Source organism: Podarcis cretensis, assembly GCF_951804945.1.
Source record: "Podarcis cretensis genome assembly, chromosome: 9".
NCBI lineage: Eukaryota > Metazoa > Chordata > Lepidosauria > Squamata > Lacertidae > Podarcis > Podarcis cretensis.
In genome coordinates, this window is record NC_137178.1 from 70,755,687 (window position 1) to 70,781,291 (window position 25,605).

Here is a 25,605-nt window from a genome sequence, read left to right on the forward strand (position 1 = left end):
ATTTATTTCATAAAATGTATATACCACTTGAATTTTTTAAAATAAAACCTCAGAGTGGTTTACAAAAAGAATAAAATGTTTAAAATAGTTTAAAACAACTATTTAAAACATTACACACTCTCCAATGTTTCTCTGATGAACACATGGATGTCCTACTTAACAACAACAACAACACCAACAACAACAACAACAACAACAACAACAATAATAATTTTCTTATTCATACCCTGCCCATCTGACTGGGTTGCCCCAGCCACTCTGATACAGGGCTGCCTTCAGATGTCTTCTAAAGGTTGTATAGTTATCTCCTTGGCTCAGGGATCAGCTAGCTCCATACCCTCCAATATTTCTCTGATGAAAATAGGGACGTCCTAAGGAAAAGTGGGACATTCTGGGATCAAATCAGAAACTGGGACAGCTTCTGTAAATCTGGGACTGTCCCTGGGAAACAGGGGATCTTGGAGGGTCTGACATTATACAAAATCAAATTAAACATGCAGTTGGTAGGCTGCACGGAAGGGCCTTGTAAAGGAGTATCTGAATTCCTGCTCAAGGCATATCTCCTGACAGCCTCAGATCACTGTGGACAGCCTGACTCAAGCCAAGGCAACAGGTGGATGTCTTGACTGAATCGTGGATCCCCCACTCCACCCTGATCACCCTGGATTGTCTTGGGTTTCAGCGAAATCCAGTGCTCAGCCTTAGTACAGACACACAGACACAGACACAGACACACACACACCCTACTTTGCACCAGGATGGCAGGCGAAATTTCCTTGCATTTCGTGCATTAAGAACACTGGAGACCTTCATGTTTCCCCCCATGAAAATGCCAAAAGAACTTGCAATTTGGACATGAAACCCTGACAAAACCCATGTTAAGGATGTTTCAAGAAGTATGATATGAGAATGGGGAGATAGCTCAGTCAGTAGAGCATGCAAATCTTAAACTTTGACCTGAACCCCCAAAAAGGGGGATAGATCACTGCCAGTCCTTAACTCTGTGAGTAGATGGCAGTCTCTTGGGAGTTGGCCATGCCTGCTCTATAAGACCTAAGGTGAGAAAGTGTTTATTTAAATTTTTAGTCTCCTTCTCTACCACCCCTCCTCCTACCTGTGATTTGGTTATTCATTATATTGTACCTTTCCTCCAGAGAGCCAAGGGGAGTATAAATGAGCAGTCTTCTATCCAAAGAACTGTCCAATCCAGATCTGCTTGGAGACGAAGTCCCACCTTCCTAATCACTTCCTTTCACCACAAACACAAGTCTTTTCCATCAGTGTTCTTCACACAACCAGCTAGGAATCACTGAGTGTTGAGGAATCAGGTGGTTAAAAAATGAAGCCATGTGAAAAAGTCTGTAGATGGTCTTCCTTATATGACCTATTAGTTTAGCAGCTGATTGGCAGATAAGCAAAAACTTTTTCTTTTTTACAGTCTTGGGACATTAAAGCCATGGCTGTCTCGAATTTCACTGGTGGATACAGGATGAACATTTCCAGGAAATCAGCACAGAAACATTTCTCCTCTATTTTGTAATGGGAACGGCTGGGAGTGGGGGGTTGGGAGTATTGTAAGGAGAGAAACGTTGCGTTTCTGAAAGCGTTAACCACAGTTGTAAAGATCCATAAGCAAAGATCAGACACCACAGAAAGGTTCTATAATTACTGCTGGGAAAACATAGCAACTCTTGCCATTTTTACTGTTATTATTCGCAATGCTATTAGGAGTTGGATTATTACGAAATCGTGGCTGGCACAGATGGCTGCTCTGCTTTGAGGTCTGCTTTAGCCTGGTTTTTTTTTAATCTGCAAATTTTTTCCTGTAGATGTTATAGGGTTTGGGGCAATTTTTGGCTTCTCTTATTTGCTCGATAATTGTTTTCTTTTTTGAAAAAAAAAGTTTTTACTTAATTAGTAGGAATATGCTTATGTTGATAGCATGCTTCTTTAATTCTACTCCCTGCCCCCAACTTTCAGCAAATGGGTTCCATAATGCAATTTTACCTTCTGCTGTCTGGAATTGGCTCAGGGTGCCTGTTTCTATGGCTGTGGCAGCTGGAATATTGGCATTGACTACAATTGCCAGGCCAGCTCTGTTATGAGGCAGGGTGGGGCAGACCTCCTCAGGTGGCAGACTCTGGGGTGCTGTTCCAGAGCAGCAAATTGTCAATTATTGAGTTTATTGTTATATTCTTACCAGCATGGGAAAGTGCCATTTTGATTTTCTGCCTCAGGCAACCACAATATCTTTGATTGTCTCTTTTGTGACCAAACTTCCTCTCCAGTGAAAGTTCAAGGCCAATTTGAGGTTTCTACTTTTGAGGGAAGAAAGAGATTTGATCGCTCCGGCAACATTTGATCAATGTAGCAACCGCGTTTGTGTCTGCATGGAGGTGCTTCACGTTCCTTTTCGCAAACTGTAGAAAACATTGCTACGGATTGTTAGCCAAGCTGCGCTCTGGATTTTACTTGCTTCCCACGACAGCAATGGATATCTGTCTGAAAATCCAGGGAGTGCCATTCCTGGGCTTGAATTTAGGGAGATTGTGCTGAATATAAAACTTTCTTCCACCCCTGACCCAACAACCTGGAAGACCAGAATTCATGTGATGTTGATATCTTAGGTCAGGCACGTCCAACAGGTAGATTGTGATCTAAAGGTAAAGGTAAAGGTACCCCTGCCCGTACGGGCCAGTCTTGACAGACTCTGGGGTTGTGCGCCCATCTCACTTAAGAGGCCAGGGGCCAGCGCTGTCCGGAGACACTTCCGGGTCACGTGGCCAGCGTGACATCGCTGCTCTGGCCAGAGCCAGAGCCGCACACGGAAACGCTGTTTACCTTCCCGCTGGTAAGCGGTCCCTATTTATCTACTTGCACCCGGAGGTGCTTTTGAACTGCTAGGTTGGCAGGCGCTGGGACCGAGCAGCGGGAGCGCACCCCGCCGCAGGGATTCGAACCGCCGACCTTTCGATCGGCAAGCCCTAGGCGCTGAGGCTTTAACCCACAGTGCCACCTGCACTGTGATCTACCTGCACTGTGATCTACTAGATTGTGATCTACTGGTAGATAATTGAAAGTCTGTGGTAGATCACTGGCAGATCACTGGCTTCCCCCCAAGAAGCCCTGCACCCAAAAACTGGGGCTTTCTTCCTCCCTAAAAAAAGACCGGATCCCCCCAAAACAGGGTATTCCTTCCAGAAAAAGCTCAACAACTTTGATCTGAACCCCCAAAAAAGGGTAGATCACTGCCAGTTTTTAACTCTGTGAGTAGATGGCAGTCTCTTGGGAGTTGGCCACCCCTGTCTTAGGTGGTAAACAGCAAGCACTGAGCAAAATACAAGGGATGGTGACCCAGAGACAATAGGCAAGGTCTCTATCACCATCTGGGCAAGATCAACAGGTAAAACATGAATGATAAGAGTCAATGCTGCATCAATTCCCAGTGTGCCCCAAGAGGAAATTGCAAAAATGTTAACCAGGAAGGAGGAACTGGAGGAAGTTCTCCCATTCTTTCTCCCAGCCCCAGCATTCAGTTGGATTTGGATGACCTTTTTCCTTCCATGCATATGCCTCATGTAATGCTCCATAAAGACTCTCCTCCCTGGAAGAGAGGGGAGTGGTTGTGGGCGGGAGCCCGAGCTCCGCCACTAGCAGGGGGCGGTAGCCCCCTGCCTCCCCCACTCACCTGGCTGGCGCCCATGCCCATCGGCAGGCACCCAACCAGGTGCCTCCGAGGGGGCGTGTTCAGCAGCCTATGTGCTGCGGCGCCAGCCCCTCCTCGGCCTCATTCTCCTCTCCGTCGTCTCGTCGCGAGTCACCCACCCTCCACTCCCTTCAAGCTCAGGGTCTTAGTTCCTTGGCCTTGCTATGGACCTTAGGTTGGTCGCCCTGGTTGTCCAGGGGGCCTGGTAGGAATTTTTCCATTTGGCATTAGGCTTTTTGTTTTTTTCGCCTACCTTGTAGCAATCGTCACAACTTTCGTGGTATTGGTGGGTAGGTTAGGCATTGGAATAATGTGTTGTGGTGTCGAAGAGCTAGGTGTGGCCATCGCCTATGCCTTCAATTTTTGGGTATTCCGTTAAAGGAATCTGGCGGTCGTGTACTCTGTCCGATGCCTGCGTGGCGGGAGGCCATGGCACGACCCTCGGTGACATCAGGGGAGAGCCTATAGTTGGATTAGCATCAACAGGCTCCACCTACTGGTGAATAAACCCCCTTGTTTTAGACATCCAATGCCTAAGCCAATACCTTATCACTGCTGTAATCAATAAAGTTGTGGCCTTTTCTTGCCCATTAACCTTATATCACGTGTCCTTGTGTATTCATTCCACATTGCGGGGGTCGGGTCCTCGAACCACAATATAGGCATTACAACTCAACCATATGCTTTTCTAAAAAGTACAGATTTGGCCACCCCGTTCCAAATATGGCTGCTTATTTTGTCTCTCTGCCAAACCCCAACCAGATGTATAATAATAATAATAATAATAATAATAATAATAATAATAATAATTTATTTCTACCCTGCCCATCTGGCTGGGTTTCCCCAGCCACTCTGGGTGGCTTCCAACTGAATATTAAAAACAAAACAGCATCAGACATTAAATCTTCCCTAAACAACAACAACAACATTATCATTTAGAGTGCTGTGGAGCAGGATGGGACAGCATTGCTTATCTGGTTTCCCAATGTGGAGGTCACCACCGGTAACTGAAGGAAAGAGAAGGTGGTGGGGGGTTGGAATGGTGCGGTTGTTTTGTCGAGAGGGTTGGATTGGCTCTGTTTGGCCCTACCAGCTGCTTCTGCTGTTATATAGGGAAGGACATCTCTGTGGCTCTTTTGAAATGCTCTAGCTGCCCTGCCAAAGGTTTTGAACAGGCAAAATGCTTGTGTGTTGCAGCATTCCTTGCAATGGAATGGGGCCCTTCGCAGCTATGACTGTTTGACTGTGAGCACCCAGTATCTGAAGGTATCTGAAGAAGTGTGCATGCACACGAAAACTTATACCAAGAACAAACTCAGTTGGTCTCTAAGCTGCTACTGTCGGACTTGCGTTCAACCGAGCTCCTCCTCCGGTCGAGTCCTCTGACGTGATTAACGACCTGAGCCTTTGATGAGGCTCCAGGCACGTTCCCCATTACGCAGAGTATCCAGCATGCAGGGAAGGACGAGAAATTTGAGCTACATTGCAAAGAGTTTTATTTCTAACTATGCAGACAGAAAAGGAACATCCTCTCTCTGTGAGAGCAGAGAGGCAACTGGAACAAAGGAACAGGAAACCAGTAACAACAACGTCCATCTCCCATGAGACTTTCAACAGTTTGGAATCCCTGGAATGTAAACAGAGTCCTGTGACTCCAAGCACTGCACCAGTGGCACAAACAGAAACCTAACGGCTACTGGACTATTTTATATATATATATTGACTGTGTCAGACCAACACGGCTACCTGCCTGAATCTAGCACCCAGTGCTGTCACAGCTGCCTCTGCACAGTGCCTAATATGAGGCCCAAATTCAGAGACAAGCAATGGTCATAAATGAATATCCCTTGAAGATATGCTGTATGTGTGTGTGTTAAAGCACCAATTCAGATTTCAGAATTAGGTATTTACATTAATATTAATGAAATCAGCCCGTTCTAGTCCTTTGCAAACGTTAAATGTGACAATTTAATCCTCAACAGGAGATGGCAACCCCAATAAAGGCAAATTCCATGTTCGGGATCATTAGAAAGGGGATTAAAAATAAAACTGTCAATGTCCCAATGCCTTTACACAAATCTGATGGCTGTATATTACCTCCAGTATCTCAGGCACTGTGTCTCACTGAATATCCTCAGATGAGCAATGTGAGTGGGCGAGTGCAATTATGCTCATGGTCTGCTTGCAAACTTACCTGAGGCATTTGATTGGCCACTGTGGGGAGACTAGAAGGGAAGGCTACAGTGGCCTTTGGTCGAACGCAGCAGGGCATTTCTTAGTTCTTCAAACTGCTCAGACAGCTGCACTCTCCCGAAAGAAGCCTCCTTTTGGGAACATGTCAAGAGCGGTAACTTCATGCTGTCCTACTTAAGTTCTGCTGTGGTGCAGAGCTGCTCCAGAACTCAGGGAAGGATGGGCTCAGAAGTGGGTGTTCTGGTTGGATTCTTTGTATTCAATATATTTCTAGGCCACGTTTCATTCAAATGAATCCCAAAGGGGCTTACAAACAATAAATAATGATAATATGATAGAACGTAATAGAATATCACAAATACAGCATAAATCATATTGAATAATTAACAAACCGCCAGCGAAACAATTACAATCTATAAAACACTGTTAACAAAGCTTGTTATTACCCAGCAGTTAATGATGAGCACATTGTCCATTAGTTCTTCTTGCATTTCGCATTATCTTATGGAGTGTTTCTATATCCTTTACTTGCTCGTGAGCTTCTTATTTCTTATTAAAGGCAGTGCAGAAAGAGTCCTTATTCAAAACTATCAAGTGCCTAGCCAGTGCTATGCTGAAATCCCTATTGCTTGTGCAATAAAGACTGGTGCAATAAAGACTGACCAAGGGCAGATTAGAGTGAGGGCACTACAATCAGCTAATGGAACCTGATTAGTTTTGCCTCAACCGAATCTTTATTGTCTTGTGGAAAACCAAAGGTGGGCCTTTTCACTGGTGGCACCAGTGCTGTGGAATATACCCCCCCCCCAAAGAAAATATGAGAGGCCCCATAAGTGTTGGCATTCTGCCAGCTCCTGGAGACACAACTGTTACGGCAAGCGATCTTATGAACTGAACATCTGGTTTTATTGTTTTAACTGTTTTTTTAAAAAAAAACAGAACAAATTTGCTCTGAATTTTAATTGTTTGTCCCATTGTACATTTCACTTAAGGAAGTTTTAATGCCCCAATGGAATTGCTATTGCGTGTTTAATGATGTATTGATTAAATAGTTGCATGTCGAGGTCCCCAAGCCACCCCCCAAATAACTCACATCATACACATTATTTTTGTTTAAGGTTTTTGGCATAATTTTGGCCACAACTTTATTGAAATACATAAGTGTGAGTGGTTGTTTAGGCATTGGTTAAGACTATCTGTCCCCCCGCCTGGGGACAGAACTGACTTCCGGGCACCACTGAAAGCCAGTAAGGGAAAACAATATTGGGGAGAAATGGAGCTGAGTCACAGGCCCTCACCTCTCCCCGCATGCTCCCCAAGGCTTGCTGGCCCTAGCCCCATTCCAGGGATTCGGATGAAAAGATGGCAAGCCCCTGGATTCCTTTAACGGAATTCCCTTTCTGCAGCAACCATGGAGGGGCAGGCCCAGCCTATCCTAACCCCTCCACCAACAAATTTATAACCAATGCCTAACCGCAACCTTACAAGTTGTGACGATTTGCTACGCAGTAGGCAAAAACCAAATGGCTCCAGCCAATCAGCCAAATGGACAAAATTCCTACCAGGCCCCTGCCCCAACGGCAGATGACCCCATGACAGGCATAGCAAGGTCAATGCAAAAAAACCCCCTTAATTTAGGGCAGGTGGGTGGGTGATCCGTTGCATGCAGCAAAGAGAAAGCTCCAGGCTGCGTGCAGAGTATTTAAACATTTTACCCCTCCCACCAAAATTGCAACATAACTTTTACCCCAGCAACCCAGCCATCCAATCATTGCCCTAGGCCCTCTTTAGGAACCCTTCCTGGCAACAGAGGGGTGGCTCGGCAGACCCCACTACAACACATGCTCTCCATGAGGGAGAACACGCTTTGTAAACCACCGAGAAGCTGTTTTGGCATGGAAGTGGTACACTCATAATAATAGTCAGACTCCATCAATTCCAGCACCGTCCCACATTGCCAGTTGCAATTCTGACACAGGGGCTGGGCTGGGTCAAAGAATGACTTTGCCGGGCCCGTACCACCCGCCCCCCCAAGCAAAGGTGCTTAATGGCAAACCTGTACCCATCAGCCCTGTACCCTTAGCCTTCTTATTGCTTCCTTTTTGCCTGCTTTTCCTAAATCAATGAGAAATTACAACTGGGAGGAGAAGAAACTACTGGTGCCACTCATCTTTGGATCATGGGGACAGGAGTTTTGTTGGTTGTTGTTGGCATCTGCTTGTCTCAAGAGACAATGGAGTGTGATTCAGCAGTGCCTTCCTCAGTAAGTTTCCATCCTCGCTACAACAGGTCCAGGCAAGGGTGCCAACTGGAATGAAATCGATCACAAGACTTGGTACACACACATCATTTGAATGGCAACGCCCATCAACTGGGGGAGCTGATCCCTTAATATATTTTATTGGGGGCCCCTCGGAGTTGGCTCCTATGGGTCGAGGAGGTCCTTGCCAGTAAACTGCCTCCTGGAGTGGGGGACCTTAGTAGATAGGTAGATAGATTGTTAGCTGATCCAGTAGTGTGCAAGAGAAAGGAATATGTGGCTTTGACAGTGCACTAACATTCTGTTATCTAGCCACAAAGATCCAAAATGAAAGATTAAAAGCACCTGCAGTAGTTTTTCCCCTGCAGCATTCTAAGTCCAAGGTTGGCTTCTTCAGGAGTAAAAGCTTACTCCAAGCTGGTACTGGCTTTAATAATCTGTGAACAATGACTTTTCTTCATCATCTTAACTTTAATTCAGCTGATAAGCGACTTTGGGTAAATCTGGCTTCTGGTCAATCTTGGATCTGTAGTCTTGATACAGGCCACCACCCTGAAACAAGGCTGGGTCGAAGGACCAACACAGTCCAACAGTCAGGTATCTACTAATATTGCCTAACATCAATTTACAAATGACTGACATTGAATCTGCTCCCCCGAGGAATAGCCCCACTGATCCTCTGCAACCAGTTCCAGTCAGGCTGGCTGACAGCAGTCAGTCCTAAACACCCTTCAGAAACTGGGTTTTGCCCCTCAAGCCCTTCTAAGTCTGGGGTTGGGCCAGGCAAAAGCTATGGTCAGGCAAAGAATCAGAGACAGCAGAACTGCCCAAGGTGCCCCGATTATAAAATAGGAGAAATCGAGAGATATATAGCTGCACCGGCAGCATATCTCTTCTTTCTCATACCCAAAAATGCTAGAAGGGCCTTTACACTCACAAGCAGCTCGGCTCTGCCCTTGCCGGTCCTGGAAGGAGCCTTTTAAAAAAGTCTCATATGCTCAGAGACTTTGTGCCTGTTCATTGGGAGATATAGGAAGCCCAGAGCACTTGTTCTTTAGATGTCCCTTTTATGAAGAGGCACGTAGTAAGACCATTGATCCCGTACTAGTGAGGCTCACTGACCACCCGGAAAAGCAAAAATTCGATCTTTTCCTGTTAGGCAAAGATCAGAAGACGACCCAGATGGTCGCCAGATTCTGTGTACAGATTTGTAGGCTCAGACCATCCCCCGACTCAAACTAGTTTGTGAAGAAAATCCCCAAACTCAGTTCCATGGGTGACTGGGTCATATCTATGCAGTAGCTTATCTTAAAGTTTTAAGTGTCTATATGCTTATCGCATTTATAAATTTTAAATTTATTGTTGTACATTGTTTTAACTGTACCCCCAAGTGTGTTTTATAAGCTGGTCTCTGACCGTAATAACACCAACAGATTTACACTCTTTGGTAGGAAAAATAAGTGATTGGTGTTTCAATTGACTGCTGTTGTATTTGCCATTTAAAAGAGGAAGACTCAAGGCAAAGCGCGCGCGCGCGCACACACACACACACACACACCCTTTCCAGTTTGAGAGAAGTTTGGATCTGGCTGTGTACCTCAGAAGCTGAGGCCCATCTCTAATTACAATAGACGAATCATTGGGATAATTTCTTCCGCTTTATCTCTGCAATTCACTGGAGCAGTTAATTTCCCCAAAAGCTGGCACATCCTTTCTCATTAGAAATTCTTCTTTGGCCTTTTGAATATAAGTTCCTTATTTTTTATTTTTTATAATAATATATAAAAAAAAAGTTTAGCTGATAAGGGATTATGTGACTGGTACCTAAGATAACATGAGATGTTTAACAGAAACTTGGCTTTCACCACTGAATAATTTGCCATTTCATGAAGGCAGCCCTTGCTGATTTTGTTCCTTATTTCCATTGCTGCCGCCAAAATTCCAAGGCATAGCTGCATAAGAAGAATGTCATTTATTGCCTTACTTGAATCTGGTAAAAATTGCTTCTCTGTATCGGACAATGTTGATATATTGTTACGTTTTTTGTTTTTGTTTTTAAGAAATACAGTGGTACCTCGGGTTACATACGCCTCAGGTTACACACTCTGCTAACCCAGAAATAGTGCTTCAGGTTAAGAACTTTGCTTCAGGATAAGAACAGAAATCGGGCTCTGGCGGTGCGGCGGCAGCAGGAGGCCCCATTAACTAAAGTGGTGCTTCAGGTTAAGAACAGTTTCAGGTTAAGGACGGACCTCCGGAACGAATTAAGTATTTAAGTATTAAGAATTAAGTATTTAACCTGAGGTACCACTGTAGTCCCAATTGTGATATATGGTGCACCATATTCCAAAAATTCCTTCCTGCTTTTGGTCTTTGACATCACATCTCAAATGCAATGAGAGCAGCCTCACCTTCACCCTAGTCCAAGCTAAGGAAATTGTTGTAGCAGCTGTGTTAGAGGGGTTTGTTAGAACAAAGAATAAAATATGGATGTTGTTGTTGTTGTTTAGTCATTTAGTCGTGTCCGACTCTTCGTGACCCCATGGACCAGAGCACCCCAGGCACTCCTGTCTTCCACTGCCTCCCGCAGTTTGGTCAAACTCATGCTGGTAGCTTCAAGAACACTGTTCAAGCATCTCATCCTCTGTCGTCCCCTTTTCCTTCCTTCTTTCCCAACATCAGGGTCTTTTCCAGGGAGTCTTCTCTTCTCATGAGGTAGCCAAAGTATTGGAGCCTCAGCTTCAGGATCTGTCCTTCCAGTGAGCACTCAGGGCTGATTTCCTTCAGAATGGATAGGTTTGATCTTCTTGCAGTCCATGGGACTCTCAAGAGTCTCCTCCAGCACCATAGATGGATAGCTATGCCCAGTTTACCTGGTCAGAGACATGGTTATAGCTGTTGGAGTAAAAACCTCTGTTTGCACCACAGCACTTCAATCCCGGACATGGTTGGGATGTACGTAGTACATTTTTAAGTATCTGCTGAGAGCCGGTGTCACTGTTGTATTTGTAGGCTCTTCTACACAGCGGAAGGATGAGCAGTATGTGCCACATACTTTACTTTACTTTATTTACACTTCAATGCTGAGAGAATACAAACATGCATCTTGCCTCTGCGAGAGCAGAGAAGCAACTCATCTTTCCTCGGAAACACCGAGAGAACAAGTGAAAAACAGGAAACCAGTGTACGTCACATCCAGTCTCCCATTCCCGTGGGAAACCCAACAGCAACTCTGACTGTGGAATGTAAACAACTGTCTTGTGACTAGCATTTCGCTGCACAGTGAAGAAAGCAGAAACCAACAGTCACATCAGGACTAGGGAGACCCAGGTTCAAATCTCAGCTCAGCATTGAAGGTCATTGACCTGCTGAAAGGTTGTCTCTGCAACAGGATTCTCAGCTGTGCTTCAGAAGTTTACTGTCATTGTGCAACTGACCATGAGAGTCACACGGCCCCAAGGGCAGTGCCAAATGCATGGTTCCACAGCCCCACCGTACCCATGTTTCCTCTTTGCTCCAAAATAGGACTTGGGACATTTGACAACTGCTTCCAAAGGTCCTGATGGTTAAACCCCTCACTCTTCTTGTTTCCAATTCTTTCCAGCGCCTTTTCTGTAACAGCAAAACTCTTTAATAGTTGTGTGCTCAGGTTTACCTCCCCTATCTCTTTCTGCATTCTCACACAAGACTATTTTACCAAGATAAATAAATAAATGCATATTATTTTTTTATTATTCTTTCTTGTGCTTCTTAGTTGCTTTTCTCACAGAGAGACACAAAGCAGGTTACGCTAAAACCAATAGAAAGCACAGCTGTAGAAATAAAATGTTGGACTTAACAGAACCTACCCCACTAAAAGAGGCCACAATACCATCCTTCAAACTAAGGCCCAAAGTCTTGGGTAAAGAGAAGAGTTTTTGCCTTTCTTAAACTGATATTGTTGCAGGAAGAAGAAGAGTTTGGATTTGCTATCCCGCTTTATCACTACCTGAAGGAGTCTCAAAGCGGCTAACAATCTCCTTTCCCTTCCTCCCCCACAACAAACACTCTGTGAGGTGAGTGGGGCTGAGAGACTTCAGAGAAGTGTGACTAGCCCAAGGTCACCCAGCAGCTGCATGTGGAGGAGCAGGGACACGAACCTGGTTCACCAGATTATGAGTCCACTGCTCTTAACCACTACACCACACTGGCTCTCTCACCCTAGATCCAATCCATACACAGTGTTATTTCATGTCCTTTCCCACACCCTCTGCCTTCAAGGAACTTGGCTCACCATTTAAGTGAACTGGAAAGTCCTCACAGATTCTTACTCAATCTTCATTACTGGTCTCCTGGAATACCAGATGTTCCATAAGGTCATGGTTGTGGGCCCAGGCGTGGTGAACCCACCATAGATGGGGTTGGGGGTAGATACAATAAGCACAGGACAAATGTATTGGGATTAAGCAGGCCACAACTTTATTGATTACGGATATCAGTAGGTTTGGGCACAGGCATTGCGTGTGTATCCTGAAACAACCAACGGCATAGACATTGGGTGTGTATCCTGCATCTGGGAAGTCTGCGTTATCAGGGTTCTCAAGCACAAGGAGAGTTTTGAAGGATTTGCAACCAAATGAACTTAAAATTCCTCTTCATGCCAACCACACAAAGAATATTCTGCAGCCCCAGCAGTGTCATGAAAGAGCTTGAATGTGGGCCCTTGACACTATACATGAGAGCCAGTGTGGTGTATTGGTTAAGAGCAGTGGACTCGTAATCTGGTGGACCGGGTTCAATTCCCCGCTTCTCCAAATGCAGCTGCTGGGTGACCTTGGGCTAGTCACACTTCTCTGAAGTCTCTCAGCCTCACTCACCTCACAGAGTGTTTATTGTGGCGGAGGAAGGGAAAGGAGATTGTTAGCTGCTTTGAGACTTCTTAGGGTAGTGATAAGGTGGGATAGGAAATCCAAACTCCTCCATCTCCTCCTCCTCCTCCTCCTCCTCCTCTTCTTCATATGATCAGGCACATCCCTGAACACATCTGTACAATCAGAATACTATACACAAAATAAAATTAATAAAAAAGCAATTACTTTTTCACCATTCTGGGCATCCCCCCATCCTGGTAAGTTTTGACATTCGCCAGTAATTTTAAAGAAATGAGGGTAAACTTGAGTCATTTATAAAACGGCACCCATCATAAATCATTGCGTAACAAGGGTGTTTTCAGTATTTCTCCCTGTGTCATGGCATTTGGCATAGTTCTTTACCAGTAAATGAAGGGCATGGGGATAAAATTTGGCTAGCTGGGCCATGCAAAGTGCCCTCTTTGTCTACTAAACAATGGCAAACAGATAAATGTCTGTAACTTGCCAAAAGCACTTGCCTAGATGAGATTTAGTGTTCAGCAGTAAATAAAAGTAAATTTCCCAATTGGCAAATAGAAAGAGTTAACATTCCCTGAGTTTCTAACATTTACTTTATAAGATATATCCAGATAAGGTGAATATATTTCACTTCCACTCATTTCAATATGAGATATTTTAAGCAGATGCTTAACTCTCCGATTGATTCACTGGGACTTTAAACTTTTTATACACTTCCAAGTTTGAAGTGTATAAAATGACCAGATTTTTGTCCTATAGATACACACACACACACACACACACACACACACACACACACACACTACAGTTCAAAGAATCTTTGCAGCTACTAAATCAAAATGTTGTTTTAAAATTACTGTTCTAAATGGAAAGACCCATTTTTGTTCAAGGCTTCTATGTCCTTTTAGCTTTTTTCCCCAACTCCTGCACTTGCTGTGAGGGGATTGCTGATTTCTTTGTCAGCAAGACCGATGATATTCAATCTTTGATTTCTGATTCATTTGCTTCTTCCTTCCCTTTGATGAACAGAAGGAATGGCAGGCTTTTCTACTCTCCTTTCAGAATAATTTCTCTCGCCTCTCACATGCTTAGTAGTGAGACCCACTTTATGCGAAAGACATTCTGCTCAGCTTACGGACTCTCTCTTCCTCTTCACTGAGCTCAGAACTGCACAAGTACTTCTAAGAGGGACATAAAAACCTCCGATTTCTGCTTTCCATGTTAAATTGTCAGCTCTTTCTTTCACTCTTCTACTGCCGATTTCCCTCTCTTGTCCTCGTAGCCCCCAGGCACTATGCAAAATGAATGGGAATTACCTGAATGAAAGTGGACTGAGAAGAGCCAGCTTGTACTGCAATGTACTGGCCCTGTCCATAGCTTCTAGCCTACAAAAGATGAAAATGGCTATAATGTTAATGTTAAACACTCACCACTGAGAACCCACGAATGAACAACCTCCATAGCACCAGGTGTCATGTGTATTGAAATATCAGCTTGAATATGTACAATACTCCACCAGCCTAAGGGACACGGGTGGCACTGTGGGTTAAACCTCAGAGCCTAGGACTTGCCAATCAGAAGGTTGGCAGTTTGAATCCCCGCGATGGGGTGAGCTCCCGTTGCTCGGTCCCTGCTCCTGCCAACCTAGCAGTTCGAAAGCATGTCAAAGTGCAAGTAGATAAATAGGTACCACTCCAGCGGGAAGATAAATGGCATTTCCGTGCGCTGCTCTGGTTTGCCAGAAGTGGCTTAGTCATGCTGGCCACATGACCCGGAAGCTGTACGCTGGCTCCCTCGGCCAATAAAGCGAGATGAGCGCCACAACCCCAGAGTCGGCCATGACTGGACCTAATGGTCAGGGTCCCTTTACCTTTACCTACCAGCCTATATACAGTTGTGCCTTGATTGACAAACGCCTTGTGAGTCAAACATTTTGGCTCCTGAACGCTGCAAACCTGGAAGTGAGTGTTTGCGGACGTTCTTTGGAACCTGACCATCCGACGGGGTTTCCACGGCTTCCTGCAGCCAATCGGAAGCCGTACCTTGGTTTCTGAATGTTTTGGAAGTCGAACAAACTTCCGGAATGGATTCCATTCGACTTCTGAGGTACAACTGTAATTTTTTCAAGCAACAGAATTGGGCATCTTGCCAAGGGTGTGTGTTGGGGAGATGAGTCTCCACCAATATCAGAGTAAGGGGAGAGGGGAGTTTTTCTCTCATCTCATGGGGTTCTCCAAATGTGTTGCTTCATTTTTCCATGGGGGGTGGGGGGGTGGGAATAACAGCATCCTTTCCATGGCTACAAAGCTTACACAGGTTCTACTTGCAAGAATGTCCAAGTGTTATGTACTGAAGTTCTCACCCTGGGCCAGCAGGGGGATACTGTAGATAGTTATGCAAATAAGGGATTGAAAGTGACATTCAGTGATTGGATAGTTTTAGAAAATTGTTACAGTTACATTGTACTGGAGTTCTATATAAGCAGGCTGACTGAACCCTTCAGTTCAGTTCTGTTCTGGCCTCTGAATAAACAAGAGCTGTTTCAAGAATTGCTGTGTCGTCTGATATGTTCACCCACAACTCAACACCAAGTAAGTTCAATGGGATTTACTCCCAGGAAAGTAGGTACAGAATAGCAGCCTTGCTCATTTTTAGATGGAGACTGGATAGGAGCAACAACCTCTTGCCTAGCTACTCTGACAGCTCATAGACAAGCTTGTTCTCCAAGATTTGCTAGGCCTTGGTTACTCCCAGTTGTATGATGGCTAATCCTCTCCCTCTGCCCCAATCCCAAAGCTTTCCTAGGAAACTGTCAAAATAGGTGACAGTGACAAGATTCTGAGATTCATTATTCTTTCTCCTTCATTTACTCTGATCCTTGGTTGCAACTATTTTCTCGGATTATAAGACAGAACAAGCTAACATTCCTTTAAATAAAATGTGTGGAATTTCCTACATTTCTAGAATTCTAATTGAACAGTTATGCCAAACTGGTATCCCCTGCTATTTTCCAGCTCAACAAGTATCATTGAGAACTTTGCTTCCTCTGACTCTGGAGGCTTTGTTTAGCTTTCATGGTTATATGCCACTGATGGACCTGTCCTCTAAGAATTGTCCAATTATTTTTAAAGCCATTTAAGCCAGTGGTCAGGGACGTGGGTGGCACTGTGGGTTAAACCACAGAGCCTAGGACTTGCTGATCAGAAGGTCAGCTGTTTGAATCCCCACGACGGGGTGAGCTCCCGTTACTCGGTCCCTGCTCCTGCCAACCTAGCAGTTCGAAAGCACATCAAAGTGCAAGTAGATAAATAGGTACCGCTCCAGCAGGAAGGTAAACGGCATTTCCGTGCATTGCTCTGGTTCTCCAGAAGAGGCATAGTCATACAGGCCACATGACCCGGAAGCTGTATGCTGGCTCCCTCGGCTAATAAAGTGAAATGAGTACCGTAACCCCAGAGTTGGTCACAACTGGACCTAATGGTCAGGGGTCCCTTTACCTTTACCTTTAAGCCAGTGGTCATCACCATATTTTATGACAGCAAACTGTGTACATTGATCGTGCATTGAATGAAGTAGTACTCAACTCCTCAATCCCCTGCCAATCCGTTTCATAACTTGATACAATCTTATCATGTCCCTTCCATAGTTGCCTTTTTGTAAACCAGGCATCCCCAACCTGCGGCCCTCCAGATGTTTTGGCCTACAACTCCCATGATCCCTAGCTAACAGGACCAGTGGTCAGGGATGATGGGAACTGTAGTCCAAAACATCTGGAAGGCCGAAGGTTGGGGACGCTTGTTCTAAACTAAAAGGCCCCATGCGCCTTTCATCATCTGTAAGTTTCTTCAGCGTTTTGATCGTCTGGAGTTCTCTTTTCTGCACCTATTCAAGCTCTACGATATCCTTTTGGAATATCGTACAAGAACTGTACTCTAAATGCAGATGCATCATAGTTTTTGATAAAAGCACATAAGCTAGCTAATTAAAAAAAAAACATTTTACTTGTCAAAGCCTGGCATGTGATGGAGTCTTAGCTATTAAAAATGGGGAAGGAGGGGAGGGGAAGCATATTGTAATGGGCTCTCTGATCAGCTCCTTTATTCATTTCAAATTTCACACCAAAGTTGTTGTGTCAATTAAAGAGCACTGATTGCCTTTCCTTTTGGTCTCTTTTTTTGGGTCACTTTTACAGTTATTCATAGCTAATCACTTCGTTTTTAATTGGGTTCAGTGCTAAGGTTTTCTATTCTTTTAATTTAATCTAAAAATATATGAATAAATACGAGGACTAGGGAAGATTATCAAGGCTCACCTGATGAGCAAGCAGATTTTTTTTTTTTTTTGGATAACAATGTGATGAGCTAAAGATAAGAGTATTAGGCCTTGAAAAATGAAAACTCAATTATTTTTTGCGCTCTAATGGTATGAATTTACCACGCATAAACCCAATGGATTGTGCGAGATTGGATATCAGGCTTGTCTCTTAGACCATTTAGATCATTTTTGGTCATGTTTTCTTTCCTTTTTTTCTATGTTCTGTTTCAATGACTGTCCTATCACCACCACCTGTTTGGTGGGCAATGATGTGCAGCTTACTGCTATGTGCAAAGTTTTCTGGATCTGAAAGAATGGATATTGAAAACTGGTTGAGCCAAAGCAACTCAGGTTGTTACTGTGTTTGCAAACATTTTCAGTATTTTAAATTAAAAACTCTTCCTTCCCCCCCTCCAGCATTCCTTGTACAATTATTGACTTAATAAATATTGACACATTCATACGTATAGATGTCATTTGCCTTCACTGACATCACACATAATTGAATCTTATTGGCTACATGGTGTTGTGACATGATGCTACTCATTCGATGATCTCTAGTTGGATGGGATCTCCCCTGTGTCTTATCCAGAAAGGGATGCGGGAGACAGTGTGATCTAAACCACTGAGCCTCTTGGGCTTGCTGATGGGAAGGTTGGCAGTTCGAATCCCCATGATGGGGTGAACTCCTGTTGCTCTGTCCCAGCTCCTGCCAACCTAGCAGTTCGAAAGCACACCAGTGCAAGTAGATAAATAGGTACCTCTGTGGTGGGAAGGTAAATGGCATTTCCATGCGCTCTGGCTTCTGTCACAGTTTTCCACTGTACCAGAAGCAGTTTAGTCATGCTGGCCACATGACCCAGAAAGCTGTCTGTGGACAAACGCCGGCTCCCTCAGCCTGAAAATGAGATGAGTGCCGCAACCCCATAGTCACCTTTGACTGGACTTAACCGTCTGGGGTCCTTTACCTTTTTCTTTTTTTTTACTTATCCAGGAAAGAGGAGGAAGCAATAACTGGGTATGTGGAGGGGGATGTTGCTGCAGAAGCATGACTAAACTGCTTCTGGTACAATGGAACACTGTGACAGAAGCCAGAGCGCATGGAAATGCCATTTACCTTCCCACCACAGAGGTACCTATTTATATACTTGCACTTTGTCATGCTTTCGAACTGCTAGGTTGGCCGGAGCTGGGACCAAGCAACGGGAGCTCACCCCGTCACGGGGATTCAAACTGCCGACCTTCCAATTGGCAAGCCCAAGAGGCTCAGTGGTTTACACCACAGCACCACCCGTGTCCCTTTGCTAATTTGTTGTTGTTGTTTAGTCGTTTAGTCATGTCCGACTCTTCGCTAATTTACTAGGAGTTAAATACCACCGGTACATCATTTTCATATAATTTTCTTTCAGCGTACAACATGCTGTGAATTTCAAACCCGTTCTCCATAACCTTTCCCAATCTGAAATCTGAATATTGTTCCCCAATTCCCTTGCCCAGTGTATCATTACAGATTTAACCTGTTCATCTTTTGTATGCCATTCCAAGAGCAATCTGCTGCCCTTTTCTTTCACCCCCACCACTCCTATTATTTTGTGTAGCAACGGAAGACATGTTGCTACTTGAGGCCTTCCTCCAAAACACAGAAATACTCCTCACTGCTGCTTGCAGAGAAGGCAGGAAGTGGTGTGAAATAAGGAATTAACTCCCCCAAACTCCATAATACTGTACCCCCTAACCTGGAGCCCGCTGGTACTGCCTAGTCATCAGGAACCGTAAACCTCCTGCCTTTCTCTGTAATACTGGAAAAAGCTTCTTTCTCCTTCCTCTCTCCCTAAAAAGGCATGCACATTGTGAGATGTGTGTGCTCTGCTGTAGGGATGACAGCTTGCACATTTCAATGAAGGGGACAAATACGAACGTTGTATTTTGGATATGATGGAGAAGCAGAGGGAACAGGAAGCACAAGGGATTCACGCCTCATGTTCTTTTCTCCAAATGTCTGGGGGGGGGGGGAGGAATGTATTGGGGTGGCTCACACACCTCAGTACAGAGATCTTCATTCCTCCCTTGGTGCAATATCGTTTTCTACCAAGAGGAACCTTGAATGCATGACCAGATTTCTTATGTTAAGAAAATGATTATACGTGCTGTACAAATCCCAGGCCATAAAGCAAGGAAGTATGGCTTTAAGTTCTCTAGGGATGTACACAGAGCAGACAGTCCATAAAAAACTTATGTGTATTCACACACTGTGCATGACCCCAAGCTTCATTGCTAGATGGCAGAAGCACCTTCTTTCAAAGGGCTCAGCAGTTCGCAACCCATCCATTAGCTTGCCTCTAAATCTTGTACATACAAATTAAGATTATACCCTGTCGACTTCCCTTGCATCATCACGGAATGTATAATTTGTTGTTTGTTAGGGGATTAGTACCACTTGGTTCAGTTTGCGAAATATGGCTTCATTTCTCTTAAAAGCTAATGTTTTCATTGGAGGGTGATAATACCCCCCAGTTCTCTAAAAAGATCACATTATTTGATTACTGGCAGGTACTAATAATGAGTAATTAAGGTCAAAGTGGGTCACGTATTCAATTCAACCAGGGAACTATGCTGCTCAGGACGATACCATTTTATCATGGGCAGCTGAAAACCACACAAATGCAGTCCCTATATTAATGTCTGGGGCACTTACTCCTTAAAACCTCAAATTCGGAAAGATCATGAGGACCTGCTTTCATGGTCTCTGTTCATACTGAAACCTAGTGAGCTTTTACCCTTCCGCTTCATTGCAGGGTTTTGTTTTATTTTGTTTTGTTTTACCTCTTTAGGACACCTGTATTGTAGTTTGGGGACGCAGGTGGCGCTGTGGGTTAAAGCCTCAGCGCCTAGGACTTGCCAATCGAAAGGTCGGCAGTTTGAATCCCTGTGGCGGGGTGCGCTCCCGCTGCTCGGTCCCAGCGCCTGCCAACCTAGCAGTTCGAAAGCACCTCCGGGTGCAAGTAGATAAATAGGGACCGCTTACCAGCGGGAAGGTAAACGGCGTTTCCGTGTGCGGCTCTGGCTCGCCAGATGCAGCTTTGTCACGCTGGCCACGTGACCCGGAAGTGTCTCCGGACAGCGCTGGCCCCTGGCCTCTTGAGTGAGATGGGCGCACAACCCCAGAGTCTGTCAAGACTGGCCCGTACGGGCAGGGGTACCTTTACCTTTACCTTTATTGTAGTTTGACTAATGCACTGCTCCACTCAAACTGATCCTGTTCCCTGAATGGGGATTGTAGGGGCTACGAAAGGGCTGTAACTCAGCAGTCAAAGACATGTTTTGCATGTATAAGGTCCCAGGTTTACATCCTAGGTTAAAAAGTAGAGACATCACCTTGCCAACAAAGGTCTGTATAGTAAAAGCTATGGTTTTCCGAGTAGTGATGTATGGAAGTGAGAGCTGAACCATAAAGAAGGCTGATCGCCGAAGAATTGATGCTTTTGAATTATGGTGCTGGAGGAGACTCTTGAGAGTCCCATGGACTGCAAGGAAATCAGCCCTGAGTGCTCACTGGAAGGACCGATCCTGAAGCTGAGGCTCCAATACTTTGGCCACCTCATGAGAAGAGAAGACTCCCTGGAAAAGACCCTGATGTTGGGAAAGATGGAGGGCACAAGGAGAAGGGGACGACAGAGGACGAGATGGTTGGATAGTGTTATCGAAGCTACCAGCATGAGTTTGACCAAACTGCGGGAGGCATGGAAGACAGAAGTGCCTGGCGTGCTCTGGTCCATGGGGTCACGAAGAGTCGGACCCGACTAAACAACTAAACAACAACAACAACAAGGCTGGATAGATCCCCTGTCTGGAACCCTGAAAGATTACTGCTTGGAAGTGTGCACCGGGGGGGGGGGGACGGACCTGTGGATGGACTACAACTCCCATATTCTAGACTGCAAAGGGGATTCTACACCTGGGGAGCCACCAGCGAAAAACCCTTTTGCTGCCCATTGTAACGCCTCTGTCAGGGGCTATGAATCAATAGGACTTTCAGCCATTTTCTGCCGGTGTTTTGGCTGTAAGCAGGAGCACCAACTTGAATAAAGTATTGGGCAGGAGGAGGTAAGCCCTGCCCCACATGATCAATCACATGACACAGGGGGGAGATCATTGGATGGATGGATGTTTTTAATTGCTTTTAAAATATTTTTAGCTGTACTCGCTTTTAGATGTTTTTCATTGCAATTGTTTTGAGAATGCTTTGTTTCAGAATGTTGTCGCTTTGTTTTTGCTTCATTTCCATTAGCTCCTTTGGGAAGAAAGTGGGATATAAATTTTATATATTTATATAATTTACATCCCACTTTCTGCCCAAAAGAGCTGATGGCAATGAACAGATACACAATTCAAAAACAAAGCAAAAACACCTATCTGTCTGTCTGTCTTTCTATCTATTCAGTATTCTATGCTCACAAGAAGCTTGTTCTTCAGAATATTCCTACCACCCAAGGATTGCAAAAGATAAAACAAGTCAATAAACGATGTGCATGTAGTTCCATTTGTGTGTAAATTACCTGGCTGGGATTTGGGTCTTTTGTGTACTGAATCAAGAGCAAAGAACTATTACAGCCTCAAATGATCTTATGTCGTTTCATTACGTGAAATGGTAGAAAAATTGGATCTTTCAGCACTCCACTTAGAACTATTATGAATATCAATGAAAATTCTATTGGCAGTGCCCATGTAATTCCTACCAGAGTGCTCAAAAACCAAGCACTCAAGGCCTATTGCTTACTGCCGATGGAAAGGTTTCTTTAACGATCTTCTAGATCAGTGGCTGAAGAAATGACATAATGGCTTCTCCTTTATATTGGTTCAATGAAAGAGCGGATGACTCAGGAGATCATACTCCATAGTCTATCAAGTCATGGAATATTTAAATGCACTTTACTTTGTAGATCAATGATCTGATAAACTGTAATGGAGTCATTACGATCCGATGCAGAAAAGCAAGCACTGCTCATTTACCAGACACTAGCAGCAGAAGTTCTTCAGGGATTTATTGAATCGTGCTCTCCCCGGAACACTTTTAACTAGCAGATCATCAGTTTGATGGTCTGGATTAGCCCAGAAGGATCTATATGGATCTACTGCAACAAGCAGTTTTAACTGTTCTTGTAAACTTCCCCCCACTTTTGTAAGCGTTTGACATATTATATAGATGAGGTAGCTAGAGATGGTCAATCAGCCAAACCATTTCCTAAAAACCACTGGTCACCACAAAACTACAAGCAATCAAGGTGAGAGATACATTTCTGACTAAACATCATGTAAGAGCTGTTCAACAGCGGAACTGGCTCCCTCGGAAGGTGACTGGCTCTCCTTCACTGGAGGTTTTTAAGCAGAGGTTGGGTGGCCATCTGTCATTGATGCTTCAGCTGCGATTTCTGCATTGCAGGGAGTTGAACTAGATGAGCCTCCGTAAGTACAGTGGTAACTCTGGTTACATACTTAATTTGTTCCGGAGGTCTGTTCTTAACCTGAAACTGTTCTTAACCTGAAGCACCACTTTAGCTAATGGGGCCTTCCTCTGCCGCCACACAATTTCTGCTCTCATCCTGAAGCAAAGTTCTTAACCCGAGGTACTATTTCTGGGTTAGCGAAGTCTGTAACCTGAAACGTATGTGACCTGAAGCGTATGTAACCCAAGGTACCACTGTAACAGCTGGGGGGAACATTGGGATAATTACTGAGGTGGGATCATGATGCAAATTCAGAATAATCTATAACAGTACTTTTCAACAACACATATGCTAGTATTGTATAGAAGCCGACTTGGAGGAGCATTATCAGTGGTTGATTTAAAAATACTGACCACCTGTCTGGAACCTAAGGGATTCTGTCATGGCAAACTAGAGAGCCAGTGTGGTGTAGTGGTTAGGAGCGGTAGACTCGTAATCTGGGGAACCGGGTTCACGTCCCCGCTCCTCCACACGCAGCTGCTGGGTGACCTTGGGCTAGTCACACTTCTCTGAAGTCTCTCAGCCCCACTCACCTCACAGAGTGTTTGTTGTGGGGGAGGAAGGGAAAGGAGAATGTTAGCCGCTTTGAGACTCCTTCGGGTAGTGATAAAGCAGGATATCAAATCCAAACTCCACCACTACTTCTTCTTCTTCTTCTTCTTCTTCTTCTTCTTCTTCTTCATCTTCATCTTCTTCTTCTATGTGTGGAACCTGTTGTTGGGTCAAGAGAGGGGTGAAAGACAAAGAGTTGTAGGGTGGACACAGGTGTGTCTGTGTTGAAAACATGTGGGCTGCTGTTGAAGTTTGCTGAACAGTGAAATAAGACCCTATGGGTAACCCTGAAGCATGTTATTCTAAGTTACCAACTGGACTTTTTTTCAGCGGGAACTCAGGGGAACTCAGTTCCGCCACTTCTCAGGTGGGGGCCATTGCCATTCTAAGAGAAGGAGCAAGGTGATCATGGTGAGTTCCGGCACCTCTTTTTCCAGAAAAATAGCACTGATTACCAATATTGTTAGTCCTATCTGACCGTTTGGTTTTATCACATGGCCAGGGGTGGATGATGACATGACCAAAGAGGAGCTCTAGCTGGACTAGACAAAAATCCAGCAATTAATCTACTATCAATCAGTTACAATTTGCTAATATTATTGAACACTTTTATTCCTTTTCTTAGATGTTCCATCTGAAGAGGAACCTTCCAAATTAATACAAATTATGATTTAGTGTTGGCTTTCTAAGAATGTGGAAGTCTGACTGAAAATTATTTAGTTGCTCTTAGAATTATTTCTTTTTTAAAGAAAATTTTTATTATTAACATAATTCAGCATTAATACACACATATTGCGAATATACAAGGATACAAACATACATTTCATACAATCCTTAAAAATGTTCAAACATACCTACACTCAATCCCACAGATAATTCCTTTTCCCATCACTATCCACCACCCCTCACCCCACCTTTGTGTTAGACTTCCAATCTAGTCAATTGCAATTTCTTTCCACTTCTATTGCTTTCTTTCACATACCATTAACCTAATTTCATGCTTCTTTTTATATTACACATTGTTATCCATCTTATTAAGTATTTCAGTATTTAAAACGGAACTTGTTTATTCTAATAGGAGTTCTGATTTTTCAATATGGTTTTGCAAGTATCCTTTAATCTCTTAGAATTATTTCTATGTTGTTCCTGAGGTAGAACAATCTCCTTTGAGTTTTGCTTTCGATCAAATTTCATTGGAAACTCTGATCACTATTGGTGAACTGAAATAGCTCTGTTCTGCTCATAGCAAGTTTTAGATCAGTCTAAATTCATAGAGGAGAAGTTTATCGATGACTGCTAGCCATGATGTGGTGGCAGAGAATAGCCATCATGGATAGCAGTCATCAATAAACTTCTCCTCTATGAATTTGTTTAATTCTCTTTAAAAGCCATTTGGGTTCATAGCCATCACTGTCTCCTGTGGGAGAAAATTCCATAGTTTGTTAAATTAATTGTTATACAACATCTAGATTTTATATGATTATATACCAACTAGCAGTGTAAAATTCTCATGAAACCTCTTTGGAATGCTGCTTTTATGTCAAAAAGCCATCTTTTCTAGTACAGCAGTTATTTATTTACTTCTAGACATATTAAAATAGGAGAAAGGCCAAAACTAATATCTTCTAAATTAACCATGTCAGTTTCCCCTCCCTAATCAATATTTTTCCAATTTAAACCCCTGATAAAGCATTGTTTTATAATGAAAACACAGGATGATTCTTTGAGAGGGCTGCCATAAAGGTTGGCAGGAAAGAAAAATTGCAATACATTTTCTAATAGATTCAGGTTTCTTGTTATTCCCATATCCCCCAAATCTGTCACATTAAGGTCTTCAAATTTAACAATATTGATAAAACAATTACCTAAAATATTTAGAAAACTCCACATGCATTATAATCTCTTTATCTTAATAGGGTGAAATATAGCTATATTATTTAGATATTCAGAAGGTCAGAAGAACAAGTGTGTGTGATTGGAGAGAGGGGAGGGCTTGCTCAGGGCCATGAGAAAGCAAGAGGTGAACAGTTGTGGATATCTGATTTACTTCACAGAATTGCCATGGTATGCAGAGCCTGTACCTGCCTCACCTTAATAATCAAGTCCAGGACATCAAGGTAAAATGTCACCCTTTTGCTTCTGCCCTGAGTTCCAGCCTCAGGGACTCGTATACATTTCTTCATAGGAAAGGAACCTCATCTTTCCTCT

The 25,605-nt window shown here is 43.9% G+C and overlaps 2 long non-coding RNA genes across 2 annotated transcripts in view; one reads left to right on the forward strand and one right to left on the reverse strand.

Annotated features, from left to right (window-relative positions):
- LOC307223670 overlaps positions 1-25,605 on the reverse strand; it is a 384,691-nt gene that overhangs the window by 307,654 nt on the left and 51,432 nt on the right. The window lies entirely within an intron of this gene.
- On the forward strand, positions 1,113-6,746 carry LOC307223841. The gene is made up of 3 exons (XR_013842295.1): positions 1,113-1,328; positions 2,289-2,396; positions 4,904-6,746. It is a non-coding gene; the product is annotated as an uncharacterized lncRNA (long non-coding RNA).